General features: G+C 33.5%; 1 long non-coding RNA gene across 1 annotated transcript in view; it reads left to right on the forward strand.

Annotated features, from left to right (window-relative positions):
• Positions 1-374: 374 nt before the first annotated feature.
• LOC147080034 (uncharacterized) overlaps positions 375-24,064 on the forward strand; it is a 129,583-nt gene continuing 105,893 nt past the window's right edge. Inside the window, exons 1-2 of the long non-coding RNA XR_015071795.1 lie at positions 375-2,025; positions 10,559-10,648. This is a non-coding gene — a long non-coding RNA (uncharacterized LOC147080034). The remainder of the gene's footprint in view (positions 2,026-10,558; positions 10,649-24,064) is intronic.

Below are 24,064 nucleotides of genomic sequence, written 5' to 3' on the forward strand. Positions count from 1 at the left end.
TTTAACGTGTACTGTTTATGGCGGATCTTAACAGTCTACCTCCACCCTTCGCCACTGGTATATATATATACTTAAGTATAATTTAATGCCATACCTCAGATGCGTCTGTTGCTAACTATATACCTATTCCAAATTGTTAGATCTGGCAAGAAATTGGTAAATTGTCAACGTTGACCGTCGTCGATTCCATTCGACGGTGGCGGATGTCGTCGCGACGCTGCGCCGTTGCAGCAGGGCGGCGTATTTTCCGTGCGATTTTCCCCTCGGTGGGAGCATTCTGAACATTTTCACCGGAGTCCAATTAATGGATAGGTGGCAGCCCCCCACCAGCTGCGCCGTGGTCCCGCCCAGCCAGCTCGCCCTGCCCCCAAATCAGTCGTGCGTCGACAATTGCGCATGTCGCGCGTCGATTCCGCTGAGCATACGCGAGTGACCCGCGAAGATTTCAACGCGATCCCATCGACCGAAAACTAGTTGTTCGTTCTTGACAAAATCAATAACCATTATCAAAATTTCGCGCCCTGTTCTCTACAGTTACGGCCGTCAGTGAAGACATTGTTTATTCCGTTCCAGACGCGCACACAGGCATTAATATATTATACAGGGGCGGTCCGAAAAGATGTTGCTTAGAATCGAAATGTAAAATAAAAGTGACAAATTACTTCACATTCGACACGTAATTAATCTAAACATTTAGGTTCTACCCTGTAACCTGCGTTAGGCATTATAATAATATATGTTATATGGGGGCGGTCCGAACAATTGCGTTGCATAGAATCTAAATGTAAAACATGTGCGATAAATTATTTCCCACCTCTCTCCAGAGGTAATTAATAAAACTAAACGTGTTCTAACTAAAACAATTAGATTTAAATACCTCACTACATCCAAACTTAACAGCGGTCCGGAGCCTGGATACGTTTCCCGTGTGCGCGTCTGTATAATTTTATAACTAAAATATCTGTTTCACCTAAACACATCTGTTTTTTTTTTTTTTTTTAATATAAGTAGTATCATAGTTTCATAATTTGTTAATCTAAGTAGGTACATATACTGGATTGTTAATAATACCTATCGTCTGTCTACCTTTTGATATTTTGATATTTTTCCACAACAAAAAGTTCTTAACATTTAATAAATCAATCAATATACATACATCACAATGGATAATGGCAATACCTACCTAATATGTAGGTACATTGGTAGATAATGTTGCATATAAAATTAAGTATTGAAGTAATTACTTGTACTTACCTACTTATTTCATATTTACCCATCACTTGAATATCTAGAAACACAAATATAATGCGTAAACAATCTATGTACCCATACTGTTAGTTATATCTACATACGATAAACTATAATATTTAATGTATCTACCTATTAGGTACTTACTTGGAAACCTTAATAGTAAAGTAGTCTTTAGATGTTATCAGATTAAAGTTAATGTACTTAGGTATTATATTATTATGTAGGTACAGTTTATCTAAAACATAGACTTTTAATTATTATTATCATATGAATGAAATTAAAATATTCTAAAAGTACCTACATATAATTCCAAACATGACAGAAAACAATAATAATTTTTTTTTTTTGCAGAAAATTTATAAAATTGTACATTAAGTGAAACAAAACCTAAAACCTACTTAGTTATTATGGGTATTATTGGAAAGCACCAGGCCATTTTAAAAATGCACAAGAAAAAAATCTAATAAAAGTATTTATATTATTCAAAAAGATCATTGGCACAAAACTATTTTAAAAGTTTCAAGTTATAATGCTCATTAGAGAGAGTTTCGAAAAAGTGTCTCGATCTGTTCTTTGGAATTGGGGGTAGTTTGACCGTCCGCTTGCTCAATATTATTGCTGTATTGGTTCATATCAAGGGAAGGAAGAAGAAGAAAACGCACATACAAAAAGGCGAGAGTGTGTGAACTTGCGGCGGGTGCCGTGTCCGGAGGGAGGGGCATGGAGGCGGCCTGCTGTCTCATCAGAGCCTCCGGGGATTCACTGGGGGATCAGGTACAAAAATTACATTATTTATGCACTTATTGACAGGAAAATACAATACCTTTATCAACCATTGGAAAGCTCCAAAGGTGCTTTCAAGACCAGTGGGCCACTAAACCAGGCATGGGCAACCTTTCCTGGTCGTGTGGCCAAATTATCGTTATGACCCAAATTAAATAAATTAAAACGGGTTGCTATTTATGGTATTATTGATTAGCCCTGCGTCTTGTAAAATTATATACTTATATATATTATATCAGTGGCAAAGGGTGGAGGTAGACTAAATTCGACATAAATAGTGCACACTAAATTTTGTCAGTCAAATGTAGATGTTTATTAACATTTAACTAAAACTATAATGTGTCTGCTGTAGATAGTGTTTGTCAGTTTTAAAATTCAATAATCAAATTGCGAGAAATTTCGTCGTTCTGATAAGTAAGGTAGGTAGTAGGCGTTTTGGAGCCCCCTCGCAATTTCTTCGATGTCTTTATTTTAAGACATACTTACCTAAAACTATTTTCCTTTCGACAATTCGTCAAATGATTATTTTCCGACTGCCTTTCTACAAGGCATGCTTACTTTTCACTCTCTCGAATCTCGTAGGCCACTTCTGCTCTTGAAACATTTTTGCCTGTTATCGTGAGGGATGGCTTCCAATCCTGGTGACCTAAAGAATTTGAATTTACACGCGTCTGTCAATTAGGTACCTACGTCGTCGCAGTCATGATTTATTCTGGATCGGAACCGTTTCCTCGTATCAAGTATATCAGGCACCATTAGCGATGGTTGCAAGACTAGCAATGCGCTCCCCAAAGACGTTTTCAGTAACGTGCTATGTATTTTTAATCGAAATTCTATTTTTCTGTATATTGTAAGTACCTACTTATGTTTTTATTATTATCGTGAGGATACTATTTGTTATAATGTAAATCTCATGTTGCGGACGTCTTGAATTTAGATTGGTTTTGTCCATAATCTGTTAAATATACAGCATTAGTTAGATAGGTAGCGCAGTTTTTAACGTTTTTATCGATTTTTTACACCCAGATTGTGAAAAGGTAGGTACTTTCTGATGAAGCGACAGCCGTATCTATTTCATGGAAAACCGCCAGTGATTTAAGCCACAATTCATTGCGGAGAGTTTACGCTTTAAAACAATATTTTAATCATTGCCTTACTACTACTGCATATAGCTCGTGATATATCGGACTTTTTTATTTTTCGAGATTCAAGAATTCTCGAGATCAAGAACATTTGTTTTCTCGGGAATTCGAGATTGGTTTATTGATTTCTCGAGAATTTTCATGATTCTCGAGAAATCAACATTATTATGAAATTACCTCTTAAAAAATAAAATCACTAGTGAACGAATAATCAAAATAATACAACGGTCCTCGTAAGCGACCTTGTTAATAGTTAGGTACCTGGGTCTGCTCCCACAATTTTTAATCTTAGGCAAAGTGATGAATACCTACATATTATGAGTGTTTCACAAGCATAGTGAACCAAGCCCATTCTGGTTATTTTTGAGTAAGATATGTTTAAACCAGTGGCGAAGGGTGACTTTTGGAAAGAGGTAGGCTGTGGAGATCTGATAAAAAGAGCACACTTGTCAGGTATACTTACGAGAATAGTACGATATTTACTACTTATGAATATGTACACACTAATAAATGACAACGACACACTAATTCATTGAAACTTCAAAAATTCATTGACGACATAAAAATGAGCGATGTGTTTAAATAACGTATTTTTCAAAACATGTCTTGTTCCCATCACAAATCATTAGATAACATTTATTTTTATTTATAAAAACAATCTATTCTTACTTATTTATTAATATTCGATTAAACGTCGTTGAAATTAATTTTTTAATTATCTAATTATTAATGATTTTGGACAAAGTGCGCAGTCGTGACAACAATATTATGCGCGAATGTTTTAGGCTCTGCGATAAGAGCTTACCTTATTTCGTACAAATCAGCAGACTTGCTGACGTTACGAGACGTAAAGTCCATACGAAAAAAAATCAGAATTATTTCACACATTATCGGAGATTTATTTACATCGAGACGTCGCGGCGTTTATTATTTATTTACGGCGCGCTGTGGTATATTTTTTAATACCTTTGCAGATTGTTTTGTAAATTGTGTAATACTGTAATACATTCCTACATATACGACATCTCTCATTGGCAAAATAAATTATTTTTATATAACATAAAATAATGAAGTGATTAAGTATATAAATATGTCAATATGCAATTAAAAAATATTTTTCTTAAGAAGGTAGGCTTTAAATAATCGCCTAGTATGGAGTCTTCACCACTGGCTTAAACATAATATTTGAGTATTTATTATTCTGTAAGGGTATGATTTCCCTTACATAATAACCTAATTGTACTCAAAATAATATTACAATTATACCCTTACAAAATTAAAAATACTCAAATATTATGCTTGAACCTAGCTTACCCAAAAATAACCAGAATGGACTTAGGTCCCTACGCTTGCGAACACTAATATTATATGAATGTGACTGAAAAAAATAATTTTACCTGAATTATAATTAGTGTGCACATTGCCAATCCATAATCCATGTTCGTGTCATTGACTTCTTCGGCTAACGTGTCTGCTTCGGTATTGAGATTGTTGAGATTTTGTATGTAAAGCCGAATCAAGTAGGTACTTTCTGCCAATACAGGGCCGATATATACCTAATTATATCTTTTATTATTTAGGTAATCTAACAGGATCAATCACAGAGAATAATTAGTAGGTATAAATATAATATAGAATAAAATAATATGTGATGGTCCCAGTAATAGGCTGACACAAAAAGCAAAATAGGTACTTAGATACTTACATCAATTTAAATTAGTTGAAATTTTAGTTACCTACAGCTGTAAAGAATATAATTAGAGAGTAATTAAAAAAGCAAGAAAAATACATTAACTGGTAGTAATCATAAGAAAAGCATAAGAAAGTATACTTATATTTAGAGATAACAGGCAACAAAAGAAAACAAAAATACAATAAAAAAGCCGTCGTCCAAATACAATTAGTCGTGAATTTTGGAAAAACTTAATTAGAAAGAGAACAAAACGGCTTCAATCGATCAGTGACGTCCCGTGGGGGTAGGCAGATTGAGCATCACTTGGGGGCGGCATTTACTTGAAGGGCGGCAAACCGAGGAGAATCATTTCGTATATATAGAAATAGGTAGGTAGGTACATACCAATGTTCCCTGTAATGTGTGCGCTTGTGCGCCTGCACACCTACCAAAATGTGTCTGCACACATGTTTTCATCCCCCACACAGTCCTCACATAAAAATATTGTAAAAGAAAGTTTCCATAGTCAGATTTTAGTTCTCGAATACACGAAACCATCACAGGCACAATTCTTCGACTCATACTCGAAGGTCAATTGCGACTAACGCGAGCACGCAAATGAAATTTTACGTCAAGCGGGATCGCTGTGTCTGTCCCATTCTATCACGAGCCAAAGTATATAAAAAGAAAAAAAAGAAGATACATATTTTAGTGTTTAATAATGACTTGGTACCTACTAAATTATTATTGTTAGTGCTATTATTATATAAAATCACTGAAATTAATAAATACCTTAAAAATATAAGTTTTAATGAAAAAATGTATGTGTGTATTTTGGGGGCGGGGGTGTAAATTTACCGCACCGGGTAACCCTAGTTACGCCACTGCTCAGATGCGTTGATGATCCGCACAGACAACAGAAAAATTAGAGGGAACGTTGGTACCTACCTAAACTTGTAATAACGAATATATATTTCCATTAAAAATTTCAGCTCACTGGTTGTAAATAAATTGTATTCATTAACAGGACTGTATTTTTTATTGTCGGGTTCGCGATGTCTAGTTTACTTACATTGCCTTTCGACTTCCTTGGTGACCATAAACGACACGTACAGATTTGCGAATAATGTTATAGTCTGACTTATTAACCAGTGCGCACGGAAATTGAGTTGGGCGTCGAAACTATAATAGATGCACCCCCTCTTACAGAGCGTCTCATCTACCGCTTCTGCGGGTCTATTCTATACACGAGGTGACTATCGACAGCTAACGTGATAAAGTGATAGTATTTATTATATATTTGTATTGAGGTATTATAATTGTTACAATAAGTTAGCCGTCTAAACAGTCAAAACTGTCTATCTCGCTCTAAATTTTATCACAGCCAGAGAGGTGCTGTTAAACTATAGCACTAATTGCAACAATTACAACCAATTTATTGTAATTGTTACAATAAATGCTAATACTTTGATACAAACCTACCCTAGTTAGCCGTCGTATTTGTCACTTTAACACTTTAGCGGTCGATAAGTACCTATACTGGTCCACGATTTTAGTCAGTATCGAAGAGTTCTTGCTGTCATTTTATCGATTATCGATGTAATATGTAATAATACCTAAATCTTAGCGATCGTCGGTTAAAAATATCATTTCAAATGTTGCCAAGTTTTGTGAAGAAGAAAAGCGACACGAATTGAGGTAATTCCTCAAGACAGAGTAAATTAACATCTTAAATTAACTCTCTGCAATGTTATTACTTTTCTCCATATATTATATACCTACCTACGCTTATTATTCATAAAAAATAATATGAACATAAATCAGTAAAATTTACCCACATATGGGACATTTTTAATGCGTTGTAAGTTGTGACCTAACTTGTGGATCCGAACTTAGGGATATAGGACCGAATGGGCCCAATCGGGCCTCGCGCATTGGGTGTATCAGGCCGTTCCAAGAAAAAGTGAATGATAACTACAAGGGAAAATTTAATTTTTAATTTAAATTAAGTATTTATCTGTGAAACATTTGAAATCTCTTTCTTGAACAGTAGACAATTTTATCCCATTTTTCAAAATCATCTTTATCATGTTTATAATAAAGATTTTCAGGAGATTCTCACTAACTTAAATATACTCAAGACGATATTTTTAGCCGAATCAAAGCGACCATATTTTACCACGTTTTTATTAGCTCGTATTTTTAAAAGGTCCAGTACAAATTTTTTCTTGTTTGTCCAAGATTTGTATTGGATGAGAAAGATTGGAAAATAACAACGCTTCGCACGTTTAACAAAGTTATTCCACCATAATCTCATACGTTTTACGACTGTTTCATTCCACCACGATTTGCTTTACTATTTTAAATCTCGCTAACCCGTTCATTAAGTCTTTACTATCAGAAACAGTAATCTCATATAATATATGGAAACACTAAACACAATATTGATTTTACGAAATTTTATAAATGAAAATCGTTTATATTTGTAAATAGTTTAACATAAATTAAAAATTCCACATAATAATATGTACGATGCAGGTAACATCCGTCAAGTGAATTTGAGAAATAGAATAAATAAATCAAGAAACATTTAGTTAGACGTTTTAGTCATTTATACATAAGCTGTCTTCTTTTTATAGAGAGTAAACCATTGCGCACTACCAGAAAATACTATTCTGGAGATTCTTCAGGCACATTTTTCAAAATATTAATTAATAATAAATATAGATAATGGTAATTATCTATTAATTATTAATAGAATAATAATAATTAATTACTTAAATCTTTATTTTTTTCAACACAATATGTTATTTTTTATTTTAATTGAAATTGTATTTTATTTGTTATCTTTTCATAAATAAATAAAACTGTTTTACTTTCACAGTATTATTTATATTACAATATTATTTATTCCATTAAACCTATGTACTTTCAAGATTGAACGTACACAATATTAACAATAAATGTCTTAAATAGTATAACTTATACTAGATTTATTTTTGACCGATTTTATAAATTTATTTGTAGGTATATATAAAAATTTAATATTAACTATGGAAAAATATGCCAATCCCGGGATTGTCTAATTGTAATCCCGAAATCCCGGGATCAAAATTTTGGCTCGGGATTGGATTCTCTACTACAGACGAAGACTCCATACTAGGCGATTATTTAAAGCCTACCTTAAGAAAAAAAATAATTGCCTATAAACGTATTTAAATAATTATAATTTGATTAAAATATTAAAATATTCTACAAAAATAATTTAATTTTTAAACAAAATCTGTTGTATATGTAGGAATGTATTGTAAATTGACTGCTGGTTAGACGGACATATTGTATCTAGTCCTATTGGCCCAATAGTATTGGTACACGTAGCAGAAACCAACATAATAACACTTAAAACTTCAAGTAATTTGGTACATTTCACGCACACAACACCAGCGTTGCCAACGTAGCGTTTTTTTTTTTTTAACCAGATCTGGTATTTTTGAATAGACACCTAGCTCGCTAAATACGCTTCTGGCGTATAGCGTTAAATCCAGCGCTCGAAATGGAAAAGTTTACGAACCGGAGCGCTCGACAGTTTTCTGAAGATACTTAAATAGTTATCAAATAGTATGTGTATTTCATAAAAATATGTGTTTTGGATTTTCTATTATATGACCTATCTAGCTCAGACGGTCAAATTATTTTTTCTACGAGACGGAGCGATAATTTTACCGATTTCACGAACAGGAACGGCGCTCCGGTGCGCTCCGGTCCATTTCGAGCCCTGGTTAAATCTAGCAATTTACGACAGCAAAACAGCTTTAAATTTCTCATTAAAAAGCTATAATATTATTCCAATTTCCTTGAAAATCAACATACTGACCTCTTGTATTTATAATTTACCAAATATAGTATATTTAATATAACATATATAATGTGGTGACCAAATTTTGTACCTGATCGTGTTTAGATTGTATGACTTAGGTATTTATACTAGAGGTGAGTTGGAAATACTGTCACCAGTTTGTGTACTTAAGTTTCGGATGAAACTACCCATACTAAGTATTTGTGGCCCAATAAACTTGTTTCAAGAAACTTGAAACGTTTAGATGTTCGAATTCGAACGCATTCGATGATCTCATCGCCGTGACTCGCCATTCGGTGATGCTGGTTGACTTTCAACGCTATTGATATTAAATGCGCGCGAGCGAGATATCATGATACACGTATGTCTAGCCGTGATATTATACTCAACTGTCATTGTTCTCCCTTTCTCCTCTGTTGTAAAGTTGGTATAGTGAAGGACAGAAATGGTCACATGTTCGTTTTATAGTATACTATTTGAGTTCGCCTTAGTTTTAGTTTTTAAGAGTTTTAGTTTCAGTTGAGTATGAGACTTTATCGAGTCCAGGAGTTCGACGCATGGTATGAGATCTCGCCGTCCGCTAGCTAGTTTGTAGTCTTGCTACGTATGAAATCATCGCCTCGGACTTCGCGACTCGCGTATGTTTAGTATAATACTACGGAATTAGTTTTAGTTTAAGTTGAGTATGATATTTACATCGAGTTGACGTCAGTCGCAAGCCGGCATAGCGGAGTTCTGATAACGCTAACTGACTACGCGTTTATCTGGTTTTGTCACGTCGAGTTTCTCGATTTTTTAGTGTTATAATTGGAACTTATAAACATAAACTGAATTCAAATTGTATGCGTGATTGTATAAATGGATAATAATTATATTATACTTAATAAACAATTTGTGTAAAAATGGCTACTAAAAGGTTAAGTTTCGTGTGGAATCGTTCCAAAGAAATAGTTACAAATTATGCCATCTGTAATGTTTGTAACATAAAAAATTCATACAAGTCAATGTCAAATTTGAAGAAACTTTTACAGCGCAAGCACCCAACTATTCATATTGACTTCGCCAGGCAAAATATAGCTCTACCTGTAAATGAAAATGCTTTACAGATAAATGACACCAGTGCTTTTAATGCTTTAGTATTTTCTACTGAAACAGGAGTGACTAGTGCCATAGTTCCAGCTGAACCTGTCTCGAAAATGGGACTTTTCAAAAAGCGGATGTATTTTTAACGATTCTATTATAGCCGATACTTCAAATACTAGTAAGTATTTTGGAACAAGTTTCGATACTAAGTATTTTTTAATACTGGTAGTAAGTATACTAAGTCTTCAAAATCGACCAGTTTTCCCACCTCTAATTTATACGTTGCGAAAGAATTAATTCTTCTTCAATATAGTCAAATAGCTATGACTCATTTTTGTGCTAGTGCTAAGTGTTTAAGTGCTAGTTTTATGCATTATTTTAATTTAAAAAAAATCTAGCATTTCCTCTTGCCAATTAGCATATTTTCTTACCCTATCTGGCATATTTTTCTCAATAGAAGCTGACAACAAACAATTACACACACCCATTGTAAAAAATTCATACACACAATGTCAAAACCAGTGACATTCTATCACGTTACCCGAAGCTTTTTGTTATTAAGTCTAATATGCCCTTTTTGTATTATAAATTTCGACGTGTTGTATTTATTCCGTGGTCCCGAGGACTGAGCGTCGGACTCTTGTGAAGTTTTCTAGATCGAGGGTTCTGTTTTGTCATGGAACCGTCTTTGTAATATCTCTGTTATTTTATACTGATTAGATGCATGATTTTTTTTGCATTGTAATTATTTTATCGTACTGTTATTCACAGATTGTACCAGGCGCAGTCGACCACTGGGCATCACCCCCGCCTCCGTATCAAAGTAGCAGCCCGTTTGCGGACGCTTGGATCCAAATGCAGGTGAGTCCTCACATTATTCCTCTCAGGAGGGCAATTTTTGAATGAAACACTATCTAAAAGCTATTGAAGCGGCCCGCTTGGTTTTTGTATGAGAAATTTTATTTCTGCTTCGATTTATGCAAATGTATGCTTCTGAGTTTCACATGCTTCCCCAGTAGAGGCACTAGTGCAGGGTTGGCGAACTTTTTTACGTACGTGTGCCAAAATTTCCCATATAATATTTTTCGACTGTCTGACTTGCCAAAAAGTGTTTCATGGCGAAAAAAAAGTTTTCCAAAAAAATAGTTTTTAAGAATTCTACTAAAAAGTTTAAAAATTACAATTGAGTTCTTGATATTCTATCTTTCACTGTATTTCTAGCCGAATGCATATCGTTTATTCTTTGAATATTTTTTTCCTTGTTTTCAAATTTCTCAAAGAGATCGTGGTAGTATTTAAACCTCTCTTCTTTCATATTATATTCTCCATCACTGAACAGTTTTTCATTTTTAGAGATTATATTTGAGGCAAAATAACAAGCAGTTGTTATATTTGAATTACTGCTGTTAATTAATTTCATAAGTTTTGTGGATTAAATATTTTTTTTTAATTGTCCGATCCTAAGGACCGACCGACATATGAATTTGTATAGTCACATTAAACGTAATGATTATTATTGAAAAGGATTTGCCTGCTATTTTTATACAATGCGATTTGTCATGTATGCATGAATTTCGTCGATTCCGTTTGCGCATAGATGGGTAAACATAATATGAAAAAAAACGAAGAAAATGTGCACGGCTATGTCGTCAATTCAAGTCTCCCAACCCAATTCCATGAGCAAGAGAGTTATCCAGTGATAATGTTAGTGTTTTTGTAAAAATAATATAGGTACACATCAACGAAACCAATACAATTTTATTTACCTAAGTACCTACTAACGAAAACTTAATATTGATATTCATTGGAAAAATAAGAGTTCCAACTTCCATTAAACATTTAGTTTTATAAGTAAGGCACTATTTATACTACATATTTAAATAGATATCTACTTAATTATATTTTACACGCTCCAGCAACATTGTTAATAAATTAATTCTGATTTTGAGCGCTATTTTTATTTGTTTCTCGGTCCGGTCCCACGAGTTGATTTTTTTTATCACACAGTGATTCTCAACATCGAAAATAACTATCCGTAAATTTAAAAGTTAATTGCAAGGGAATATTTTTAAAGAAAATTACATCGAAAATTTACTAATATTCGGGTATTTATAATTAGAATACTATTGACACTACGAGTTGATGGGAAAATCAATTCATCGGGTAATCGATTTACCGGTTAATACATAACATCAACTCACATAATTAATTATGTATTATTTGCAATTGTCATAATATTCGTATTCAATTTTACTATGCGTTTACATAATTATTATTACAATCACAATGATAGCATATGGAGTTTTCCTTAAAATTATAATATTAATACTGTATTAGTGTATGTACCATTATGTACTATCGTAGCACTTTTATCATGTCATAATCACAAAATTAAATTAAAATACATAAAAACTATTCTCATACAATAGAAAGAGAATTTAAGACACTGCATTATGATTAATGTTTCTCACCCTTTATTTCAGAGTAAGAGGTATGTTAGTGAATATTAATTATTGACGTTAGATTATTTAAAATATTATCTTCTATGACCCAAAAGTCCGTGATTAAGTTAGAACATTTGTTTTTTTAAAGTGTTTTAAAGTTGGTGAAAAATATATGCCAAAACTAATAAAATTCTAATTTAAAATCGCAAATTGTCACGTAAGGTCTTTTTATTTGAAATTTTGATAAGTATACTGTAGGGATATTACTTTATAACCTAACCTAACTTGAAAGAACCCTAAAAACATAAAAAAACTAGAATCATCCCTAAACCTAGACTAGAAAAGTATGGGATTCTCTTGAGCACTTGTTAAAGAATATGTTATTTTCAATAGTTAAATTTATCGCATAATACTTAGGTATATATTAAAGTTAGTCACGTATACAGAACGCGTATTCAATATTTGAGGACAGTCGGTGCGCTTTGTGTCCTTTGGTTTTATGACCTAAAGTAATAAAGCACACCCTGGCTAAAAACTGCTACCACACCCGGGAGGGTATTATTTTGAGTTCCCTGGTTAAAACTAATGTAATCTGTATTGATATACCTAATTCACAAAAATACAAATGGATGAATTTACTTACTATAAAAATGTGTAGTCCTCTGAAGACGTACAGGCGGACGGTGTTGCCTGTTAATCTGAAACGCCCGCAAGAGTATTAAGATTTTAATTATCGTTTTTAACAATTATTCACGGTGTCAAGAATTAATATAGTTTGAGAAGCACAGTGTATAAATACAACCACTGTCGGACAGCAAATGTTGCGTAAAAACTCCCCAATGGAAATCAGTCACAAGAGTCGAATAATAATAATTGCTAATACGTAATATGTGTAATGTATATATACATATATTTAACTGACATAATATATATATATGTAGGTACAGACCGTGTAATGGGCAATGCTTATTGTAATTTCCGTGTGAAGCGTGGTTCCGGTGCTGGCATTATTATTTACCTTTGCTTCCATTTAACGGATCATAGGTCTTTAGTGGCAGTGGCTTGCCACATTTTTAGAATAACACTTAGTTTTTTTTTTTTAATTTTTACCTTAAGCTTAATTCCGTTGAAACATATTTTTTGATATCTACCCACCAAGAACACAAGCATTTTGTTTTAAATATACATTTCTTAAAACGACGCAGTCAATATTTGTATTTTTAAATATGTAGGTACCTACTTCATGGCCCCCACAAGGGGGGTGGCTGACAGGGCCGCAGCCTAGGGGCCCGGGGTAAGGAGGGGCCCGGCGTGGCGAGTCGATCAGATACGTGAGATTCACACATATCACAAATTCGCTTTACTAGCAAAAAAAGTCGCCTGCGGTGCGCTTTTTTCCTTCAATAATATTATTATGTATTTAAAAATATATGGTTGCACGATACAATTTTTAATTGTGTATCGATTCTCGACAACTCCATAATTTAATTGGATAGGTATATGTATTAAAATATACAAAAAAAACATTAATTTTACCGCGGCGCATTCATCATATTATGGATATCATCATTTTGGTTGTCCTATGGACTGTAGAGCGTCACACTGCCTTTATCCTTAGCGATAGGTAGAGGGGCCCGCTTCAAGATGCGGGGCCCATGACCTACTTACTATAATTTTTATCCGCCCCATTAATAATATACGTAAAATCACATCAAATAGGACAATATCGATTAAATTGATTATTTTATAATGTGTCACAGACCATAACTTTCTACTAAAGTTTGTGATTTCTCATTTTTTTTTCATTTCTCGGATCAAAATTATTTGATTTCTCTAATAGAAATCTAAATTTAAAAAAATATTTTTTTTTCACCGGGAATTTCAAAAAATTCTGTTCAGAATGAAAGTCGATAGCCATTTTTTAGCTCTACTAGTGACAAAGATACTTTTTAAAGAAATTCCATTCAGAATCTATGATTAGATTTAAAAACAAAAATCTTATGCCAATTTTTTTTACCGGCGAATTTTGAAAATTCTGGTTTCGGCCGGCAGCTTGGCATTGTAAAAAATCTCGAGAAATGAGAATTCTCAAAATTCAGTCTTTTATGATTATTTATTGTGAAGAGATTTTTCAATATAACCTCACAGTTTCGTTGTTACAGACTGTGTCAATTGCTTCAACAATAAATAGGTATATGTTTTCATTTGTTGCACGTTTCTCTTTTAAATAGTAGGTAGATATTAGTAATTCGCGATAAATTCTGTTAAAGACACTACACCTTTCTTCATATTCGAATAAAATCGGTTTTCTCAAAGCCTGGGTGTGATTCTTTCTCTTCTATTACTATTTCAACTACTGGCATTGGGTTTTATGGCCTATTGTAGTCAGCGTTGCCAATTTAACGTTTTTCTTGGTAGATCTAGCATTTTTCGATAGGCATCTAACTTGGAAAAAACGCATCTGACTTGTGGCGTTGTTACCTACTAGCGTTTTTTTCCTAAAAAAAACGATATATTTTTGGTTTATTTATTTTCATTCGCATCAAATTTCCAACTATCGGATACTTAATGCCGGTATTTCGGTACCCATTTTATTGAGAAATAAAACACAATGAAACAATTTCATGCATTATTTAATGTTTTTGTATATTATGTAGATATAAAATAATAATTAAACAATCATTCAATATATTTCTGGTAAAATGTGTGGTTTTTACACGTATCGACATTTATTCGATTTTGCACTTTTTTCGATACGCGAAAGCATAGATATTGGCTTCGTTTTAGGTAGAATAAGTACATTTACTTGCAATCTTATTTTCACAAATTCTGGCGTTTTTTCCTGCCAAATAGCCTATTGTAATACACCGTCTGGCTTGTTTTTCTCAACGATAGTTGGCAACACTGATTGTAGTGTTGAAAAAGAATATATTATATATAAGTACTAGCGAGTACCCGGCATGCGTTGCAATGCCACTCAAATAAATTGTTTTAGTTGTATTTATTGAAGTGCTCTTGTTTTTCCGTCTGGTGCGTACACGAATAAATCAGAAGGTTTTCCAACGCGTGAGCAGGCCACATACAGCTGTCCATGTGAGAAACATGGATTTTCCACATTTGGTATAGGAACCCATACGAATTGAAGAAGAAGAAGATGGTTGTACTAATTCAGAAGCCTTCGCGGGTGTGTGCACCATAGCCCCCATATCCTGAAGCGGGCCCCCAGGCCTAACCGATTTTTTTTTATTTTTTTTAAACGGTACATGTTCAAACACGCGCGTCAATATCATTTTACTCCCTACTTTAATTATAGTTTGTCAATTTATGGCTACGGTCGTATGTTGTAGCTTAACCACTGGGAAATGACAAAAGAAATGGCGTATTTCAAAAAAACACTACCTTATTCTTAGGTCAATAATTATTATAAAGCAATCATTATTCATAAGATATTTATCACACTTGAATGGTCAAAGACAAAGCTTATAATAAGTATTTTTAGAATTATCTTCAAATGTGTTAATCTTGCCGATTTTTTGAATAATAAAATGCCTAATTCTTGTCAAATTTGGGATCACAGAGATTATCAATATAATTTTTTATCGTGAATATTTTACAAAAATTATCTCGTAATAAATTATATTAATGGTTTTATAAATGCGTTTAAAAATTAATAAATGTAAAAAATCTTAATACCACTGCACATTCATGTACCGAAATATGACTATATTCTAAAACATTAGAGCGAGAGGTTTAAAAGAATACTATTTTATGTAACAAAAATACTTTATGCAGTCATCACATGTCTGAAATAAATATAAAGGATAATAAGGCTTCAAAATTATATAAATAGATTATCTATAACGTTTAAGGAGTGTCCAGGATCATGGTTTGAAAATACAATAAAAACTCAATTTTGACCTACGACGAGCATGTGGGCCGTTAAGTAAGCAGGCGACTTTTTGTCAATATTACAGCAAATTTGCGGTGTATGGTTATCTTACTTAACTGGTAGAATCACCACGCTGGGCCCCCTTTAAGCCCAGGCCCCCAGGCTAGAGCCCTGTCAGCCCCCCCCTTTGTGGGGGCCATAGTGTGCACAACAACTGACCAAAGTTTCGTCACAATCGGATGAATGGTATAGGAAAGCACACGGAACAGACAAACAAACATTCAATTTTATATATTATATACGAGTAGATATGAATAACAATTAAAAATCTCTTCTGTGTGTTAGATCCGTTGTTATAGTCCGATCGCTATGGCTGCTCAGACTGCTTGCATCATAGTCATGGCCCGTTTTCGTCCGCAGGTCTGTACCGAACTCGGTTGCACAGTCTGCAAATGAACTTTCGCCCGTGCCTGGAGTTGGCTATATGAGAGGGTAAGGAATTCACGATGGCATGACAGTGGTGCCTTAATTTCACAACCCGAGCAGAGCAATGCGCTTACATTGACGCAGCCATGTTATTGTTATATTACGCTAACCTGTATTACATTTCGCAATCATTCACAGAGGTTAAAATACATATACAGGGGCGAATTAGTCATTGGATCAAGTAAAATAAATTTAATGTGTAGAGGCTTAATACTTATTTAAATAAGGCAGTTTCTGCTCTAGTCAGTGGATTTTCGGATACATAAGAAATAACGCATAACGATAAATAGGTGGAAAAATTTAATTAAATACTTACCTTTAGTTTTTACAAAATTGAAAATATAGTAGGTATTTAAGGCGCACGTAAAAATCTCTTTATTTATGTTGTTCGAGAGTTTTGTGCAAGGCTCGAAATGGAATGGAGCGCACTGGGTCGCCGTTCCGGTTAATGAAATCCCCAAAATTATCGCTCCGTCTCGCGGAAAAAATAATTTGGCCATCTGAGCTAAATATGGCATAAAACAAAAAAATCTTACACACTTATTTTTATAAAATTAGATGTAGTATATTAATATTTTCGAAAAATCATTTAGCGCTCCGATTCGTAAAATTTTTCATTTCGATCGCTGGTTTTGTGTTAGCTTTTTGTTATAAATCATTTTTTGTTTGCGCTGTGTCCTTCTTTTCGATGGACACTCGTGGTTCTAAAGTCTAGTCAAATTACACTTCCGTGTCTCGTGCCCTCTGTCTTGGGTAAAAAATCTAAAGCAAATTACAGTTAAATAACCTTGGTAAAGTGACCCCACTTACTTTTTTGTCGCAAATGTTATGTAAATTCATTAGGGCAAGTTGTGTTCCCCTGGACAATCTCCAGTTTTAAGCATTCTTGATTTTTTTTCTCAAAAACTATAAAAAAATTAGAAAAAAAGTTTAAACTATTTGGAACTCATATAAATGATGCATCACCTTTTATTTTTTGTTTCAGTGAATGTACTTTAATAAACGAGATACAGACGCTTTTATAAAACCCCTTAAATTGTCCAGAGGAGCATGTCCATTTATGTTCTTTTCGGCATAGTGTCATGTTCTGAATTAATAATTTGTTATGTACTCAACGTGTATTTTTTAAATAAATAAATAAATAATTGTTCTTATGGACAGTATTGTTCCTCTGGATAGCATATAATCAATCATTTTTTAACTTACGAATAACCTATACATAAAACGATACTTATTACTCAAAATGTTTTTCGTTAAATTGACAATAACAATAAAACCTTTTTGATATACATAAGTACTACTTTTATTGAGACAAGCAAAGTAAAATTTTATCTCTTTGTAAGTACATCTGCAATCAATAGATACTCACTAGTAACAGATTCGTCCGATTCATCATTTCAAATATAACACTTTTCACACACAAAAAAAACCTTTTCCTCTGTGATTCTTAGCTTTCTCACATGACTTGTGAACGTATTTCTGGCATGTTTCACATTTTATTGCATTAGCTTCAGTACCATACATTTTACAAATGCCACAAGTTACCATTAACGCATTACTTAAGATCTCTCGATGCATGTTTTGTGGCATTTGGCTCATACCGAGATCGACTGAATCAGTTGTACTCTTTTTCAGTTATGTTTCTTTTCAATGTCACTGATATCAATGCATTTTTCTCTGGTGTGTTGGTCAATATTCGGGATTTTCCTGGTTTCCTACCACGAACGATTTTCCTTGAGGGTGTTTTTAGGAAAGTACCAACTATTTCAGGTAATTTCCTTGTATGCACCATTTTCCTGCAACTCAAGGTTAGAAGAAAATGTCTCGTGCACCTGCTCAGTTGGCATCTGAACAATTTCGATTGACTCAAAATTCTTTGTTTCCATGACTGAAATAGAGCCGTCTTCCTGGTGGTTCATTATAATTGGTACAAGATTTCGCGGACGATCTTTAACGTATGCTGATAAAAAATCATCTTCTGTAAAAATAGCATCGTTGAACTTAACATTGATTACGACTGATTGTCAGTAAGTTATGATCCACGAGATCCACGATCCCTTGTCTTTCCAAGTTTGCTGCATGGCACTAAAATAACTGATTGGAGATTACGTTAGATACTTTGTCCAGAAAAATATGATACATTGTTCCTCTGGACGTGTCCAGAGGAACATTCAAATATTTATTCAGAGGAACATATTATAATGGAAATTTTTAACGGTTTTTAATATTTTACTTTTTGAAGACAAGTTATCAAAAAGGTAATTCGCTGTAAAGAATTCTAAAACAATACACTATTATATGACATTAAAAAGTGCCACATACAAGGAGTCTTTACAATAAAAAAGTCAATTGATTATAAACAAAAATACTCACTTTTTCATTGAAAAAAGGACAAATACTATGATTGACTTTCACTTTGAGATATGAGACTAAACGTCAAGACAGTTTTGCCTGGTGGAAAAATGTGCGTTCAAATGTGTTGAAAGAAGAAAAATATGATTATCCGTTTACGATAAAACACCACTATCCAAAGGAACACAACTTGCTCCTACATACCACCCCTGACTATTTCCGCGTCTCTGTCGTAAACGCACACCCACGCGCAATGAATCTTTAAAATATACAAATCCACAAAAATATAAAAATATTATTTTCTACACGTTTCTACTCACAAAAATTTTACCTTGCAGTTTCCTTATGCTGTGACGTATCTAAGCATTGCATGGCCTGTATGCATATATCCATGGGGCCTCACTGCCAGTAGGTAGTTTAGCAAATAATAATTAATTATTACTTTTTTGTCTACAGTTTCGGTATGCGATTTAGGTATCCATAATTCCATGTTGGCCAAAATTAACGGGCATGCAAATACCTACACTTAAAATAAATAGTACAGCAATAAATCAATACTGTAATTGTAATTTTAACATACAAATTTAAACGCTTTGAGAGAAATAAAAGAAATTTATTTCCCAGGTAAAACTCTCATTAGTTACTAGACGCGATCTCTGACGAAATCAAATCATTCATTCGTCCTTTATTAAATTTAAGGGTCATGCAAACTTTTTTCTCGTGATTTTAGAATTTTCGCGGAATCCACCTGGGAAGCGCTGAATTATGTAGGTACATGCCTTTCTTATTGACAAGTATAAGAATTCGAAAACCATAACAATTTTATTGCGGTAGTTAATTCAAAGTTTGTTAATATAACTAGTTCGCCCCTGCATATCCATAAAATATAATAGAATAATATTTCGAAATATAATGCGATATTGCTCGCAAAACGAGAGGTGGATGGATCTAAATAAGTACATACCTACCTATACACCTAGCATTTTGCAAGAAAACCACAATCCGATATTGTAGCGTTTGCATTTTGTCCGATGTAAAGGTCTTTTGCTAAATGCTTCTACAGATCGACGTTGAGCACAATGTCTTGTGATTAAATATAATAGAATTGGACACTAGCTACTTACCTATATTATAAATATCACATAGGTACTTGGTACCAATAAATTTATATTTTGGGAAAATTGAAAAACAGAATTGGCGACGACTTAGTATATAGGTCAGGGAACATTCTGTTCCGTAATGTAGGTACGATATATAAACATACTAAAGGAATATTAATATTACTTACCTTGATATGTAAATTTTTTTAATGACTATAAAACTTGTAGATATTAGTTGTCACAAATAGTCTTAATTATTGATTTATTTTCCATCCACAAAATTTTGAAATCACATCTCAAAACTACTGAGTTCTACACTTACTAGTATTCTAATGGAAACAAGTACTGTAAGGAATAATTTTATTATTGTCTTTGGTAAAACTGTGCGTAAGGTTCAGTGTTTTTTTTTCATCAAACGAATATTGTCGCGGTAAACCAAATAATGCATTATGGGTTGTCCACCCAATTCATATTATTTTTGTAAGCCCTATATTCGTCTGTGGTTTCAAAGACTGCTAATTTCTCTTCTTTTTTCTAAGATAGGCACCATGTTTCTGTATTATAATATGTTACCAACGTTACATATTACGTTGTCACTCATGGAAGCATCCCCATGGACCTTCCAACCGTGGATTCGTTTTGCAACGGACCCAGTGGCCAGAGTGTTGTAGATGCAAGTGGTTACGGAATTGTGGGTTCACTTTTTGGTTAATTGATGATAACTAGGCTGTGCTGTTGCACTAACTTCTCAATGATGTCCACGTCGCACAATGGGTGATCCACAGGTGCCCAAAATGATGACTGCGAGTTGGCATCCGCGCAGATGTTGACATCTCTTCCACTCACCGCTCGGAGAATGCCATCGAGCATACTGCAATGTGCCCTTAAAGCTGAAGTAGGTATACAGAGATGCGTGTCCGGAAACTTGTACGTATGCAGTTCGCCGTATCACACTTCACCGTGAAATGTTGTATCGGAAATATGTGGCCGTATATTAAAGACCGTCAAACCTCTTTGGGTCGTATAGTACCTACTGACATACAATTTATGTCTAAATAAAACACGGTTCTTGTCGGTTTACACTTTACAGGAAGCCAGCAGCAAACAAATTTAAAAAATGTCAGATATACTGGATTATTTGTTAGGTTAGGTTAGGTTTTCATTCTTGAATTCATGAATTTTGCCTAAATCAGCTATGAAATTGAATTAATAATGTTCATATTGAATCTAATAAAATGTTAGACCGTATAGTACCTATACGGTCATCTCTTTCCGATAAGAAAGCTCACGGCGTACATGTAACCTGGGAAACCAGTGTCACTCTTAATTTGATGACGCTCCAGACTCTATCTGGACTCTGGAGCGTGACGTCCTTAAGCAAAGTGCTGCCCTTAGGCAGACTTGGAATAACGTCCCTATTCATTTTTAGTCTTATATTGTATTTGTATGCATAATTGTAACGTGCATAGGTAGGTACCTAGACAGTCATATCATTGTTTACGTCCACGCAACAAACATTATTCGCCAAATATAGTATATATTATTTTATTATAGTATAGTAATGAATAATAAGGGCAATAAAGCAGTAAATAAACTGCGGTCGGCCAAGAGTCAATTGGTCATTGACCAGACCACTGTAAATAAACAATGGTTTGATCGGCAAATAATCATACGATTAGGTGCAGTGAAATACTGGGCAATGAAGTAAATAACCACTTTCTTTAGTAAAGATTCCTACCGGGTAGGCAACCTTTTGTCTTTTATTAATCTAGCAGTTTTAACATGTATATGTTTTACCGCTCGACGCGAAATTAAAATTGTGTGCATAAATTCGAATGTAACGCAGAAATGTTACCATTACTATTTTATTATAATTTTTCACATTATCGCGACATGCACGGTAGCTTAGAGGTTTAAGGCTGCAATAATTTTGAATTGAAGTTCTGTTCGCGTGAGTTCGAATCCAACTTCCGACAAATATTTTTATATTTTATTTTATTACAAATATGTATTTCTTAAATTATTAATTTATATTTTTAACCAAATATACGTTTATAAGTGAATACTAGACTAAATTTACGATAAAAAATATTCTTCTATTTATAAAATGTCTAGAATTTTGTATGGTATAAAGGCATAATTTTAGATATTTAATAAATAAATTAATATTTTTTGACTACTATTTAATATGACTTGGATTTAGGGTTTAATAAGTAGGTAACAAACACTGTCTACCTTAGTGGTTGGTAACCTTTTGAGAGACTGGGTAAAAAAAATCAATCAAGTAGTGGGTAAATCCTGAGTACCTCCGCTACATGGAAGTACATTGGAATGTGGATATGTGTCTTCAACCGCTCTAAGATATATACATGTTCCAATGTACTTATGTGTAGCGGAGGTACACATTATCAGGCTACTGATGATTTTACATAGTAATTATGTTTAAATTTGGTAGCGGTACTGAGAATTTCCACTAAATATCGCGCATTTTTTATTATGCCACTGGGGTTTTTCGAATTAATAAAGTGATATATGTAGGTACCTAAGTAATGATACCTCTGGGTTTTAAAGTTATCTTAGAATTAACTTCCTTAGATGGGGTTCGGTGGTAAATTATAGGACAGTATTTATTTAAATTTTTCAAAGAAAATAATTTATTTATTTTAAAACTTTAAAATTAAAAAACATATTTAATTACAGAAGGTTGGCTAGGAGGGTGGTTGCATATCCTTCCCAGCTTACAAAAGAATGAAATATGGCGGGGCTAAATTTGTTATATTAAAATTAATAAGGCAAACTGAGGACTGCTGTTAATAGACAAGGTTAAATAGCTAAGATAAAACCGGCCGTCTGAAGTTGGACGAAGCTGGTTTTTTTTTTTCGAACGTTCCCATGATAAAACATTGTGACCATTTCAATTTATAAAAAATAAACGGCTTAGGTTTACAAATGTTACCGATAGATAATTAAGATGGTAACAGTACTTATGCACCGTATCCGGAAAATTCTACGAATGCAGTACGCCTTAGCCCAGTCGCACATTGAAAATCGACTGGGATAATAGTCATAAATCAAAATTGAGTTCAACATGCAACTTTCTTATCTGCGTATAAATGGCAAGCCAAAATGAACGACGAAGTGCAAAATTCCGGGATAATACCAGTGCTGCATATCAGGTTAAAATAGTGACTCCAGATGTTTTTTTTTTTTTTTAATTAAAATGTTTTATTCCAGCAGTGTGCGAAGGTACATAAAATAACGTGTGTTTTGTGAATAACGATTACGTCACATCTACGTATTCGACACGTTGCAGACGGCCGACGTTTGATGTGCGACCCGGCTTATTCACCATCGTTTAAACAATGAGTTCTTCCAGTGCGAAACATTGAGTTTAAATTGAGTAAAGTCGCAAAAGTTTAGATTACCACAATGCTAACCTATCAAAAAACCAACAATTTAATTACGTTAAATTTCTTCGAATCGTTTGCGTTTGAAGCCACGCGCAAACATAATTGGTTTTAATGTTTCATAAAAAAAAATACAATTAAAAAATGAATTTTCTAAAACTTGTTTCGCAGAGAATATAAATCACCGCAGCAGTAGTTGACGCCCAAATATATTATTATTTGATACTGACAGAAAATTTATCGAATTTTATTTTGACACCTGAAAAAATAATAATAATGATGATATTGCTGAGCCAAAAGACGTAAAGGACGATTTTAGCCGTTACCTTCATGACAATATTAATAATTAGGATTTTATTGGTTTATATTTTACCACGTTTTTCTTAGCTTGTATTCTTGTTTGTCCTGTAGTTTTTATCCAGTACAAATCTTGCAATCGATTTTAACTAACTTCCCGACTAGCTAGAAATTTGAAACTTTTAGAATATATCAGAACAAGATCCCAATGCATTCTTGTAATACTTTTAGCCATCTTTAAGTAGAATTGAATTCATTTTCAGTTAATTCTGTTTTGTATGAAAAGTTATTTTGGAAGAAAT

This window comes from Rhyacophila brunnea, unplaced genomic scaffold, assembly GCF_057557595.1.
Source record: "Rhyacophila brunnea isolate RB1 unplaced genomic scaffold, BYU_Rbru_1.0 scaffold_1, whole genome shotgun sequence".
NCBI classification, from domain to species: Eukaryota; Metazoa; Arthropoda; class Insecta; order Trichoptera; family Rhyacophilidae; genus Rhyacophila; species Rhyacophila brunnea.